Raw genomic sequence first — 14,838 nt, forward strand, 5'->3', positions numbered from 1 at the left:
ATGGGCGTGGCCCTAAATATAAAAGCAAAAAAAAAATTCCATGTAAAATTTTTGTTTGTTTTTTTATCAAGTATTTACATATATATTTTTTTGTATTGTCCAGCATGGTAACCCGGTTACACTTACATGTATACATTCCTTTTTCTCACATTACTTGTTCCATAATAAGTGACTAGACAGACTTCCCAGTGCTACACAGCAAGATCCCATTGCTAATCCATACTGAGGCAATATTCTGCATCTATTTACCCCAAGCTCCCAGTCCTTCCCACTCCCTCCCCTTCCCCCTTGGCAACCACAAGTCTATTCTCCAAGTCCATGATTTTCTTTTCTGTGGAGAGGTTCATTTGTGCTGTATATTATATTCCAGATATAAGTGATATCAAATGGTATTTGTCTTTCTCTTTCTGACTTACTTCACTCTTTATGAAAGTCTCTAGTCCCATCCATGTTGCTGCAAATGGAATTATTTCATTCTTTTTTATGGCTGAGTATTATTCCATTGTGTATATATTCCACATCGTACTAATCCAATCATCTGTCGATGGACATTTGGGTTGTTTTCATGTCTTGGCTATTGTGAATACTGCTGCAATGAACATGTGGGTGCATTTGTCTTTTTCAAGGAAAGTTTGTCTGGATATATGCCCAAGAGTGGGATTGCTGGGTCATATGGTAGTTCTATGTATAGATTTCTAAGGTACCTCCACACTGTTTTCCATAGTGGTTTTACCAGCTTACATTCCCACCAACAGTGCAGAAGTGTTCCCATTTCTCCACACCCCCTCTAGCATTTGTTATTTGTGGATGTATTAATGATGGCCATTCTGACTGGTGTGAGGTGGTTTCTCATGGTAGTTTTTATTTGTGTTTGTCTAATAATCAGTGATGTTAAACAGTTTTTCATGTGCTTGTTGGGCGTCTGTATATCTTCCTTGGAGAAATGACTCTTCAGGTCTTTTGCCCATTCTTCAATTGGATTTTTGGCTTTTTTGGTGTTGAGTTGTTTAAGTTGTTTGTATATTTTAGAGATTGGGCCCTTGTCAGTTGCATAGTTTGAAAGTATTTTCTCCCATTCTGTAAGTTGTCTTTCTGTTTTCTTTTTGGTTTCCTTTGCTGTGCAGAAGCTTGTCAGTTTGATTATGTCCCATTGGTTTATTTTTGCTCTTATTTCTGTTGTCTTGGGAGACTGACCTGAGAAAACATTTGTAAGGTGGATGTCAGAGCATGTTTTGCCTATGTTCTCTTCCAGGAGTTTGATGGTGTCTTGTCTTATATTTAAGTCTTTCAGCCATGTTGAGTTTATGTTCATGGTGTGAGAGTGTGTTCTAGTTTCATTGCTTTGCATGCAGCTGTCCAGGTTTCCCAGCAATTCTTGCTGAAAAGACTTTTTTTTCCCATTTTATATTCTTGCCTCCTTTATCAAAGATTAATTTACTGTAGGTGTCTGGGTTTATTTCTGGTTCTCTATTCTGTTCCATTGGTCTATATTTCTGTTTTGGTATCATTATCACACTGTCTTGATGACTGTGGCTTTGTAATATTGCCTGAAGTCTGGTAGAGAGATGCCTCCTGCTTTTTTTGAACACCTGTTTTTATTTCTTTGGGGGTGTATATCGAGGAATGGAATTTCTGGATCATATGGTATTTCTATGATTATCTTTTTGAACAAGAGAAATTTTTTTCACAGCAGTTGCGCCATGTTACATTCTAACTAACAAACTAGGGGTATTTCAGTTTGTATACATTGTCAGCAACCCTTGTTATTTTCTATTTTGCACATGGTCATCCTAGTGGATATGAAGTGGTATCTCATGTTTTTCAAATGGCATTCAATCATATTTTCATTTGCTTATTGGGCATTTGTTTACCTTATCTGTAAAAAAATGTGTATTTAAATCCCATGTCCATATTTTTAACTTGAGTTGTTTATCTTTTTGTTGTTGAAATTACATTTTTTAAATATATTCTGAATTTATATATTCTGAACTCTTTACCTGTATTAGATATATGATTTGCAAATATTTCACTGTATAAGTTTAAGGCATACGGAATGATAGTTTGAATTATATATATTGTGTGATTGTCACCACAATTGGTAATTTTCTCATTTAGATACAAGTAAATGAAAGGAAAAGAAGAAAAGATAAAAGAAAAAATTTCTCTGGATAATGATAATTCTTAGGATTTACTCTGTTTACAGCTTTACTATGTATCTTACAGCAGTGTTAGCTATAGTCATCATGGTGTACATTATATCCCTAGTACTTATTTATAACAGAGAGATTGCATCTTTTGACCACATTCCTGGTCCTCTACCCACTGCCTCCAGTAAGCACAAGTCTGATCTCATTTTCCATGATCTTGGTGGTGGTGGTTGTTGTTGTTGAAGATTCCATATGTAAGTGAGATCTTACACTATTTGTCTTTCTCTGATTTATTTCACTTAGCATAACGCCTTCAAAATCTATTCATGTTGTCACAAAAGATAGGATTTCCTCATTTTTATGGCTAAGTATTATTCCATCTTATCTGTCTCTCAAATTCTTTGTTCCTGTATGTCTTGACTATTGTACGTAATGCTGCTATGAACATGGGGAAAGAGATACCATCTTGAGTTAGTGCTTTTGTTCCCTTTGGGTATGTTCCCAGAAGTTGAACTGCCAGATCATAGTTTAGTTCTATTTTTAATTTCTTGAGGATCCTCCATACTATTTTCCATAATGGCTACACCTATTTACAATCATACCTACAGTGCATGAATTTTCCCATTTTTCCAGATCCACACTAGCATTTGTCATCTCTTGACATTTTGATAATGGCCACTCTAAGAGGTTTGAGATGATATCTCATTGTGGTTTTGACTTCCATTTCTCTAAAGATTAGTGATTTTGACCATCATTTTGTGTACCTGTATGCCTTTCATATATCTTCTTTAAAGAAATATCAATTCAAGTCCTTTTGCCATTTTTAAACTGGGTTACTGGATTTTTTACAATTGAATTGGATGAGTTCTTTATTTGTTTTGAATATTAACCTTAACAGATATACAGTTTGCAAATATTTTCCCATTCAGTAGTTTTTCACTTTGTTGATGGTCTCTTTTGATGTGGAGAAGCTTTTGAAGCCCTACTTGTTTATTTTTTATTCTGTTACTTCTGCTTTCCTTGTTATATACAATTAATAATTATCAAGATTCACATCAAGCAACTTTATTCCTCTGTTTTCTTCTAGCAGTTTTACAGTTTCAGTCTTACATTTATGGTTTCAGATTCAAATCTTTAATACATTTTGGGTTTTTTTTGTGAGTGGTATAAGATATGGGTCCAGTTTCATTATTTACACGTGAATATCCTATTATCCCAAAATCATTAATTGAAAAGAATTTTTTCTACTGAGTATTTTTAGCTCCCTTGGCATATAGTACTTGACTGTATATGCTTGCATTTATTTCAGGGCTCTTGATTCCACTGTTCCATTGATCTGCTTATCTTTTTGAATTTGCCAAGTGTTTTTGAGGCCTTACATATGCTCTACCCTAGAAAATATTCAATGTGCACTTTATTTTTATTTATTTATTTTTGTCTTTTTGCCTTTTCTAGGGCCACTCATGTGGCATTTGGAGGTTCCCAGGCTAGGGATCTAATCGGAGCTACAGCTGCTGGCTTATGCCAGAGCCACAGCAATGCAGGATCTGAGCTGCATCTGCAACCTACACCACAGCTCATGGCAATGCTGGATCCTTAAGCAACTGAGCAAGGCCAGGGATTGAACCTGCAACCTCATGGTTCCTAGTCAGATTCGTTAACCACTGCGCCATGACAGGAACTCCCTCAATGTGCTCTTTAGAAGACTGTGTATTTTTTTGTTGGCTAAAATGCTTATATATATATATATAGTTAAGTCCATTTGGCCTATAGTGTTGTTCAAATCTGCTATATTTTTATTGATCCTCTAACTTCATGATCTATCCACTGTTGATAGCAGGGTTTTAAAATCCTCAAGTATTACTGTATTACTGTCTATTTCCCCTTCTAGCTACTATTCCTTCTTTATATATTTAGCTTTTCAGATATTGGATGCATAAATATTTATAATTGTTACATCTTCTTGACAAATTGGCCCTTTTTTCATTATATAATAAGTTTCTTGTCTGTTTTTACCACTATTAGTTTAAAGTTTATTTTTTAAAAATATAAAAAGTATATCTACTCATGCATTTGTTGGTTATCATTTCCTTAAAATATCTTTTTCCATCCTTTCACTCAGTCTATTTGTGACTAAGGCTAAAGTGAATCTCTTGAAGGTGGCATGTTGTTGAGTTTTTAAAATTCATTCAGCCATTCGGTATTTTAATTGAAGAATTTTACGTGTTTACATTTAAAGTAATTATTTACAGATTAGGCTTTATTATTTCAATTTCTTGTTGTTTTCTGCTTGTTTCATGGTTCTGTCATTCCTTATTTTTTATCTTGCTCATTTGGTTTGGATGTGTTTTCATGTCTTTTGCTGTCAACATTCTTTGACTTCTTTATCATGTTCTTTTGTGTAATTACTATTGAATATTCCCTTTTGGTTACTATAAGGTTTACACAAAATATCCTAAACTTATACCACTTTATTTTAAAATGGTATAAAATTAACTTCAATAGAATTCCTAAACTTTGTATTTTTACTTCTCCTTCTCACACTTTAGGATATTGCTTTTACAATTTTACATGTTTTTTTTTTGTATTGTGCAGCTAATAACATATTATTCCATTTATAGTTATCTTTACTAAGTTGTTTTTAACTTTTAACCTAGATTTTCAAGTAAATGAGGCCTTACTCTTAGCATAATGCAGAATCTAACTATGACTATAGATTTACCATTACCAGTGAGATTTATACTTTGTATATTTATATGATGTCAATTAGTGTTGTTTTAATTTCACTCAAATAGCTAACTTTACTATTTTAAGCCAGATCTGATGGTAAGGAAATCTCTCAGCTTTTGTTTGTTTGGAAAAGTCTTTATCCTTCCTTTGTTTCTAGAGGGTAGCTTCTTTGATTATAAAACATTTGGTTGGCTGCAATTTTCTTTCATGTTTTGAATACACCACTCCATTGTCTCCTGACCTAAAAATACTTTGTGAAGAAACCTGCTAATAGTTTTGTGGGAGTTCCCTTGTACATAACTTCTCTCATTTCTCTTAAAAGTGTTTCTTTATCTTTTGACAATTTAATTATAATATGTCTTGGTATAGCCCTATTTGATTTCAAACCTATTTGGGGTCTTTTATGTTTCAAATATTGATATCCATTTCTCTCCTTGGGCTTAAGAAATTTTCAGTCATTATTGCTTTAAATATACTTTCTGTCATTTTCTTTTTCTCTTCCTCTAGGATTCCTATAATATGGATATATATTCTTTCGATTGTGTCTCATAATTTCCATAATATTTCTTCAATCTTTTATGTTCTTTCTTCTTTATACTCCTCTGAGTAATTTCTAATATCCTTTCTCCAGTTTTTTATGGTTATTTCTTCTGAATGGTCAAGTCTGTTTTTGAAATGCTCTATTGAATTATTTATTACAGTTCTTTTATTTTTCAACTCTAGTATTTCTGTTTGGTTTTTGGATGATTGCTATTTCTTTAATTTCTCACTTTGTTTATGATTTTTTCTTATTTCATTTAGTTATCTGTCTGTGTTTTCTTGTAGCTCACTAAATTTTATCGACAGAATTATTCTGAATAATTTGTCTTATATTTCATAGATCTTCATATCTCTATGGTCAATTATTGAAGTTTTACTAATTTTCTTTGGTTGTGTCAAGTTTACTTGACTTTTTACTATTCATGATTCCTTATATTGGTATCTCTACATTTGAATAATTGGGCTCTTCCACATTTTACATGTTTCCTTTGGCATAGACCATTCTTTACCATTCAGCTTAGTTTGGGTTTCTGGCTGTGTCTGCTGTTAATATCATTGGGCAGGTAGGACCTGTTCTTATGGTCTGTTTTTGGTGAGGGAACTGTTCAAGCTCTGGGAATGAGGATGGAATGTTTTGTCTCTGGCTGAGAATATTTGGGCAGGATTCTGACTTGATTCCCTACAATGTGAGGCTGCAGAATGGGCTCTATGGTTGCCTGGATTCTCTAATTAGACTTACTACATGGTCATGATTGGGTACTATATATAATAGTACATGGGACTATGAATTAGCTTCCCTGTACTTGCAAGGCAGCAGGATGGGACCCAGGGCCTATATACTGGTTGTTTGGGGATTGAACCAAGCCACTCATGGCATAGATGCAAACCTTATTAACCCTCTCAGCAGTGCCACAAGAAAAGTTCTTTATTATTTTAAATCTTTCTTTTGAAAGTGTGGTATAAGTATATGTTGTACTGGTACACATTGTAAATACTCAGCTCGATTAATTTGACTGTGTAATAGACACTCAGTTCAACACATAAAATAATTCTTCCCCTGCCAGAAGTTTCTTTGTGTTCCCTCTCAGTAAGTATATGCCTCAAGAGATAATCATAATTTTTTATTGTAACTTGAGTCATACAGTATGTATTATTTTTCTAATGATATGTTTTTGAGATTCAGTCATTTTGTTCTGTACTATTTGATTAATATTAATATATCATGTAAGTATACATTGCCCCTTGATGGACATTTATGAGACTATTCTGAATAAAGCTTCTATGGATTCATGTACAGGCTATCTGGTGTGGATAAATACTCATTTCTGTAGGTTATACACTCAGGAGTAAAACCTGTGTGTCATAGACATATACATAGCTTTAGTCAATGCTACCAAAAAGATTTCAATGATAGTTTTACAATTTTACATTTCCAGAATGAGTGTATGAAAACTAGAGTTTCTCCTTAACATCACTAGAAATTGGAATAGTCAGTAGATTTAATTGCTGCTATTCTGATAGAGGTATAATGACATCACATTTTTGGTTTTAACTTATATTTCTCAGAAGACTAATAATGTTGAGAAACTTTCATATTCTTATTATCCATTTTGGTATATTTTTTGTGAAATATTTTGTAGTGTTTTTCACATTCTTAAATTGGGGGTGTCTTTCTATTATTAATTTATAGGAGGGTTTTTATTTTATGTATTCAGAAATTACTTCATTGTTAGATCTCTCTCTCTATCTCTCACACTCTCCTATCATCAGCATTTCAAATATATGTTCCAGGTCCATAACTCACCATTTCATATTCTTAAGGATTGTTTTCATATGCATAGATGTTAGTAATTTTAATAAAGCTCAAGTTATAAATCTTTTTATATTATAGTGAGTGATTTTCCATGATGCTCTCTTATATTTTATCTTAGAAACTTTCTTTTTTCTTTGATTTATAATCCATTTAAAATTAATATTTGTGTGTAGTAAGAGTTGGAGTTAAGATTCACTGTTGTACATAAAGATATACAATTGTCCCATTACCATATATTGTAAAGGAACATTTTTTATCTCTTAAAGACATAAATATATTTGATGTAAATCAGATAATCATGTTTTGCAAGTTTGTTTATAAATTCAAGTTTTTCCTTTTCTCTAATGTATGTCTTCATTTTATTAATGACATATAGTTGATTTTAAATATTGTGTCACTTTCAAAAGTACAACAAATGTTCCAGTTATATATATATATATATTTAGATTACTTTCCATTATAAGTTATTATAAGATATTGAATATAATTCTCTGTGCTATACAGTAAATATTTGCTTCTCATGTATTTTATGTACAGTATATTATATATTATACCCATATTCCTATTTATCCCTCCTCCTTCTCCTTGCCCTTTTGTAACAATAAGTTTGTTTTTTATGTCTATGAGTTTGTTTTTATTTTGCAAATGGAGGTATTTTATTCTTTATTTTAGGGCTGGATTATATTCAATTGTGTATATATGCTACACTTTCTTTATCCATTCATCTATAGATGGACACTTAGGTTGCTTCCATGTTTTGGTTATTGTAAATAGTGCTGCTATGAACATTGGTATACATGCATTTTTTTCCAGTTAGACTTTTTGTCTTTATCAGATATATATCCAGGAGTGGGATTTCTGGATCTTATGGTAGTCTATTTGTATTTTTTTTAAGAAACCTCTAAACTGTTCTCCATAGTGGCTGCAACAATTTACATTCCCACCAACAGTGTTCCCTGTTCTCTACACTATATCCAGAATTAATTATTTGCAGACTTTTTGATGATAGCCCTTGTAACCAGTGTGTGGTGATAACTCACTATGGTTCTGATTTACATTTCTTTAATAGTCAGAGATATTGAGCATCTTTTCATGTGCCCTTTGGCTGTCTGTGTCTTTTGGGAGAAATGTTTACTTAGATTTTAGGCCTTTTTTTTTCAGTTGGGTTGTTTGTTTTTTCAATATTGAGTTCTATGAACTATATGTATAGTTTGGATATTAACAGTTTGTCGGTTGTGTTTTCTGCAAATATTTTCTGCCATTCCATTGACTGTGTTTTAGCTTTGTAGATGGTTTCCTGTGCTATGGTTTTAAGTTTGATTAGGTCCCATCAATTTATTTTGCTTTAATTTATTTTTCCTTGGGAGACTGATCTAATAAAGTATTGCTATGATTTGTTCAGAGAATGTTTTGCTTAAATTCACTTTGAGGAGTTTTATGATATCATGTCTTATATTTAGGACTTTACTATTTTGCGTTTGTTACATGTAGCTGTCCAGCATTCCCAACACCAACTGTTGAAGAGACTGTCTTTAAGCCATTGCATATCCTTGCCTCACTTGTTGCAGATTAATCGACTATGATCACATGTTTATTTCTGGGTTCTCTGTTCTGTTCCATATGTATGTCTTTTGTATGCCAATACCATGCTCTTTTGATTACTGCAGCTTTGTAATATAGTCTGAGATCTGAACAGGGTACACCTCTAGCTTTGTTCTTTTCCCTAAAGATTGCTTTGGAAATTCTGGGTCTTTTTTTGCTCCATATAATTTTTAGGATTATTTGTCCTAGTTCTGTGAACACTGTCATGGTTATTTTGATAGGAATTGCATTACATCTGTAGAATGCTTTGGGTAACATGACCATTTTAATATTAATTATTCCACTCCAAGAGCACAGAATATACTTCCATTTTTTTAATCATCTTCAATCTTATTTATCAAAGTTTTATAGTTTTCAGTGTATAGTCTTTCACCTCCTTGGTTAGGATTATTGCTAGGTATTTTATTCTTTTTGAAGTGATTTAAATGTACTTATGTTACATTTTCTGATATTTTACTATTAACATAAAGAAATAAAACAGACTTCTATATGATAATTGTATATCCTGCTACCTTGCTGACTTCATTTATGAGCACAATTTGCTTACAGAGAGATAATTCAAGGGATTTTCTGAGTATTGGTGTATTGTAAAATTCACGAATAATTGAAAAATATCAATGAGTCATCATTTTCCTCAAATACCTCTGTAAAAAACTGGTGTCTCTGATGTTCTCTTTAGAGCAGCCTGATATAGCACATTTGTGTCATTGTTATTACACTTAATATAACTTGTATGTGGAATTTATGTCCCTTTTTTAACAGGATGATGAAGATCTAACATAGTATGAAGAAAGAACTGTTGATAATGACATCTTGTACCTTTCTACATTAGTGTGTTTCATTCCTTCATTGAAGAAGTGAGAACTTTAATCTTTACTTTGACCTACTTTAGGGATATCTTGTTTCTCTCCATTGTGTTATAGTAATGGAGGGAAATGTCATTAAAATTCGAAATTTTTTCTCATCCTATGCCTTGTAAGGATTTGTAAGAACTTGTAAGGACTCACTTTATTACGTGAAAAAAAAGATCTAACTCCTAGAGGAAAATATATGCAGAGCACTCTTTGATATAAATCACAGCAAATTTTTTTGGATATATCACCTAGAGTAATAGAGGCAAAATAAACAAAATGGACATAATTAAACTTAAAATATTTTTACAGTAAAGGAAACCATAAACAAAACTAAAAGACAACCTATTGAATGGGAAAAAATCTGTACAAATGTTGTTATATAGAAGGGATTAATTTCCAAAATATACAAACAGCATATACAGCAGAATGTCAAGAAAAAAAAAAAAAAACAGAATTACAGAATGGGAAAAAATTATATGGAACCACAAAAGACCCAGAATTGCCAAAACCATTCTGAGGAACAAAAACCAAGCAGGAATGATAACTCTCCTAGACTTCAGGCACTATTACAAAGCCACAGTCATCAAGACTGTGGTAATGGTACCAAAACAGACAGACAGACCAAAGGAACAGAATAGAGCACCATAAATAAACCCAGACACCTACAGTCAATTAATCTTTGACAAGAGAGGCAAGAACATAAAAAAGGAAAAAGACAGTCTATTCAGCAAGCATTGCTGGGAAACCTGGGCAGCTGCATGCAAAGCAATGAAATTAGAACACACCCTCACACCATGCACAAAAATAAACTCAAAATGGCTGAAGACCTAAATGTAAGACAAGACACCATCAAATTCCTGAAAGAGAAAATAGGCAAAACATTCTCTGACATCCACCTTACAAATGTTTTCTCAGGTCAGTCTCCCAAAGCAACAGAAATAAGAGCAAAAATAAACCAATGAGACCTAATCAAACTGACAAGTTTTGCACATCAAAGGAAACCAAAAAGAAAACAGAAAGACAACTTACAGAATGGGAGAAAATACTTTCAAATGATGCAACTGACAAGGGCTTAATCTCTAAAATATACAAGCAACTTATACAATTCAATAGTACATAAGCCAAAAACCTAATTAAAAAATGGGAAAAAGACCTGAAGAGTCATTTCTCCAAGGAAGATAGACAAATGGCCAACAGGCACATGAAACAATGCTCAACATCGTTGATTATTAGAGAAATGCAAATCAAAACTACCATGAGATACCACCTCACACCAGTCAGAATGGCCATCATTAATACATCCACAAATAACAAATGCTAGAGGGGGTGTGGAGAAAAGGGAACTCCTGCACTTTTGGTGGATATGTAAGCTGATAAAACAGAACAGTGTGGAGAACAGTGTGGAGGTACCTTAGAAATCTATACATAGAGCTACCATATGACCCAGCAATCCCACTCTTGGGCATATATCCAGACAAACTTTCCTTGAAAAAGACAAACGCACCCACATGTTCATTGCAGCAGTATTCACAATAGCCAAGACATGGAAACAACCCAAATATCCATCAACAGATGATTGGATTAGGAAGATGCTGGATACACAATGGAATGCTACTCAGTCATAAAAAAGAATAAAATAATGCCATTTCTTGCCACATGGATGGAACTAGAGACTCTCATCCTGAGTGAAGTTAAGTCATAAAGAGAAAGACAAATACCATATGATATCACTTATATATGGAATCTATTATATGGCACAAATGAACCTTTCCACAGAAAAGAAAATCATTGACTTGAAGAATAGTCTTGTGGTTGCCAAGGGGGAGGGGGAGGGAATGGGATGGTTTGGGAGCTTGGGGTTAATAGATGCAGACTATTGCCTTTGGAATGGATTAGTAATGAGATCCTACTGTGTAGCACTGCAACATATGTCTAGTCACTTACGATGGAGCATGATAATATGAAAAAAAGGATGTAGACATGTATACGTCCCTGGGTCACCATGCTGTACAGTAGAAAATTGACAAAACACTGTAAACCATGTATAATGGAAAAAAATCATTATATATAAAAAAAGACAGGCATTTATCCAGGAATACATATAGATGGCCAATTAAAGATGCTCAACATCACTAATTATTAGCAAAGTGCAAATCAAACTATAATGTGTTATCACCTTACTCCAGTCATAATAGCCATCAAAAATTCTATAAATAGTAAATTTTGGAGAGGGTGTTGAGAAAATGGAACAATTTTAAACTGTTGATGGGAATGTAAATTAATGCAGCCACTATAGAGTACAATATGGAGGTTCCTTAAAGAAACAAAAATATAGGTGCTATATGATCCAGAAATTCAACTCTTGGTCATATAAGTAGAAAAGATGAAAACTCTAATTCAAAAAGATACATGCACCACAATGTTCATGGTGGCACTATTTACAGTAGCCAAGATATGGAAGCAACATTGTCTCCATCAACAGATGAATGGATTAGATGTGATTATATATATATGACAGAATATTACTCAGCCTTAAAAAAGAATGGAATAATGCCATTTGCAGCTACATGCATGAACCTAGAGATTATCATACCAAGTGAAGTAATTCAGGCAAAGACAGAAAATATATCACTTATATGTGTAATCTAAAAACTGAAATTAAATTATTTACAAAAAAGAAATAGACTCACAAAGAATACAAACTCATTGGTGCCAAAGGGGAAAGTGGATGAGAGATATATTAAGTGTTTGGATCTAAATAGACATTTCTCCAAAGAAGACATATGGATTGCCAACAGGCATATGAAAAAATGTTTAACATCTGTAATTATTAGGAAATGCATATCAATAATACAATGAGGTACCACCTCACATCAGTAAGAATGCCTATCATTAACAAATTAACAAATAACAAATGCTGGAGAGGGTGTGGAGAAAAATGTACCCTCCTCCACTGTTGGTGGGAACATAATTTGTACAACTACTATGGAAAACAGTATGGAGTTATCTCAGGAAACTAAATATAGAGCTACAAATGATCCAGGAATTCCACTGCTGGGCATATATCCAGACAAAACTTTCATTGAAAAAGATACACGCATAATTATAATCATTGTAGCACTATGCACAATAGCCAAGACATGAAATAACCCTAAAGGTCCATTGACAGATAAATGGATTAAGAAGAAGTGGTACATATATATGATGGAATATTACTCAGCCATAAAAAAGACAAATTAATGCCATTTGCAATAACATGGATGGATCTAGAGACTGTCATACTAAGTGAAGTAAGCCAGAAAGAAAAAGACAAATACCACATGATATAACTTATATGTGTAATGTAAAATATGGAACAGATGACCCTATCTAAAAATAACAAAAACCAAACAAACAATATACAGAAAGAGATTATGGTCAAGAAGAGAAGACTTGGAGTTTCCAAGGGGGAAAGCGTAGGGAGTAGGATAGATGGGAATTTTGGGGGTTTTTTGGATGCTAACTGTTATATTTGGAATGGATGGGCAATGTGATACTACTGTACAGAACAGGGAAATGTGTGTGATTGGGTCACTTTGTTACACAACATAACTTGAAGAAACATTGTAAATCAACTATCCTTTGAAAATAAATAAATAAATAAATAAATAAATAAATAAATAAATAAATAGAGTTTGGGGTTAAAAAATATACATTACTAATATTAAAAAATAAATAAATTATGCAAAAAATCTACCTCTGCATCAGGGGAAATATTTAGAAACTGGACTAAGTAATATTTGCTGAATAAATGAAGAAAGTAAATGTATGATCTTAATTTTGTGTTACTCATTTAAATATATTCCATTAAGGGTTGAAGAAATACATTCCAATGTTTTCCTCTGAGGAAGCATAAGTGTGCATTTTGATTCAATTTATATTTGTTGACTGCTTTCGTTTTTTCCCCCAGCTTTATTTAAATTGAATTGATACATAGCATTATGTAAGTTTAAGGTGTATAATGTGTTAATATTATACATGTATATATTGTAAAACAATTACCAAAATAATGTTAGTGAGCATATCACCTAACATAATTACCATTTATTTTTGTAATGAGGACATTTAAGATACACATTTGTAATAACTTTCAGCTATATAATATAAAATTATTAACTAAAGTCATCATACTTTACACTAGATCCTCAGAACTTATTCATTTTATAACTGTAAGTCTGTACTATTTGATTGATATCTCCACAACTCCCAGCCCCCAGGCCCAAGAAAGTAATATATGGTCCTCTGTTTCTATTAATTTGGCTTTTTTTAGCTTCCACATTTAAGATATATTATCTAATATTCATCTTTCTCTGATTATTTCACTTAGCACAGTGTCCTCAAGTTCCATCCATGTTTTCACAAGTGTTGAGACTTACTTTTTCTCTTGGCTGAATAATAAATATTCAATTATCTTCATCTTTTATATCCATACATCCATAGATGACACTTTGTTTCTGTATCTTGGCTTTTGTGAATAGAGTTGCAATAATTATAGAAGTGCAGATATCTCATCAAAACACTGATTTTATTTACTTTATGAATACCCAGACTTGGAATTGCTGGATCATATGGTAGTTCTATTTTTTTTTAATTTGTTGAGGAACCTCTATTCTGTTTTTCATAGTGGCTGTACAACTTACATTTTCACCAACAGAGCACAAGTTTTTCCTTCTCTTCACACCCTTTCCAACTCTTGTTATCAATTGTCTTTTTGATAACAGCCATTCTAACAGGTGTGAGATAATATCTCATTGTGGTTTTGGTTTGTATATCCCTAATGATTAGTTCAGCAACATTTCATGTATATATTGACCATTCAGTTCTTCTATACATTTTATTTATTTTATTTTTATTTTTGCTTTTTTTTAAGTCTGCACTTGCAGCATATGGAAGTTCCCAGGCTAGGGGTTGAATCAGAGCTGCAGATGCCAGCCTATGCCACAGCCATAGCTATGTGGGATCTGAGCTGCATCTGAGACCTACACCATAGCTCACAGGTCCTTAACCCACTGAGCAAGGCCAGGGAAATTCACATCCTCATGGATACTAGTCAGATTCATAACCTGCTGAGCCACAGATGGAACTCCCACTTCTTCTATACATTTTAAAATTG

The sequence above is a fragment of the Sus scrofa genome, chromosome X, assembly GCF_054392235.1.
Source record: "Sus scrofa isolate SSC_HxYL_T2T_F1_AM1 chromosome X, Sscrofa_HxYL_maternal_Yorkshire_Landrace_v2.0, whole genome shotgun sequence".
Lineage (NCBI taxonomy): Eukaryota > Metazoa > Chordata > Mammalia > Artiodactyla > Suidae > Sus > Sus scrofa.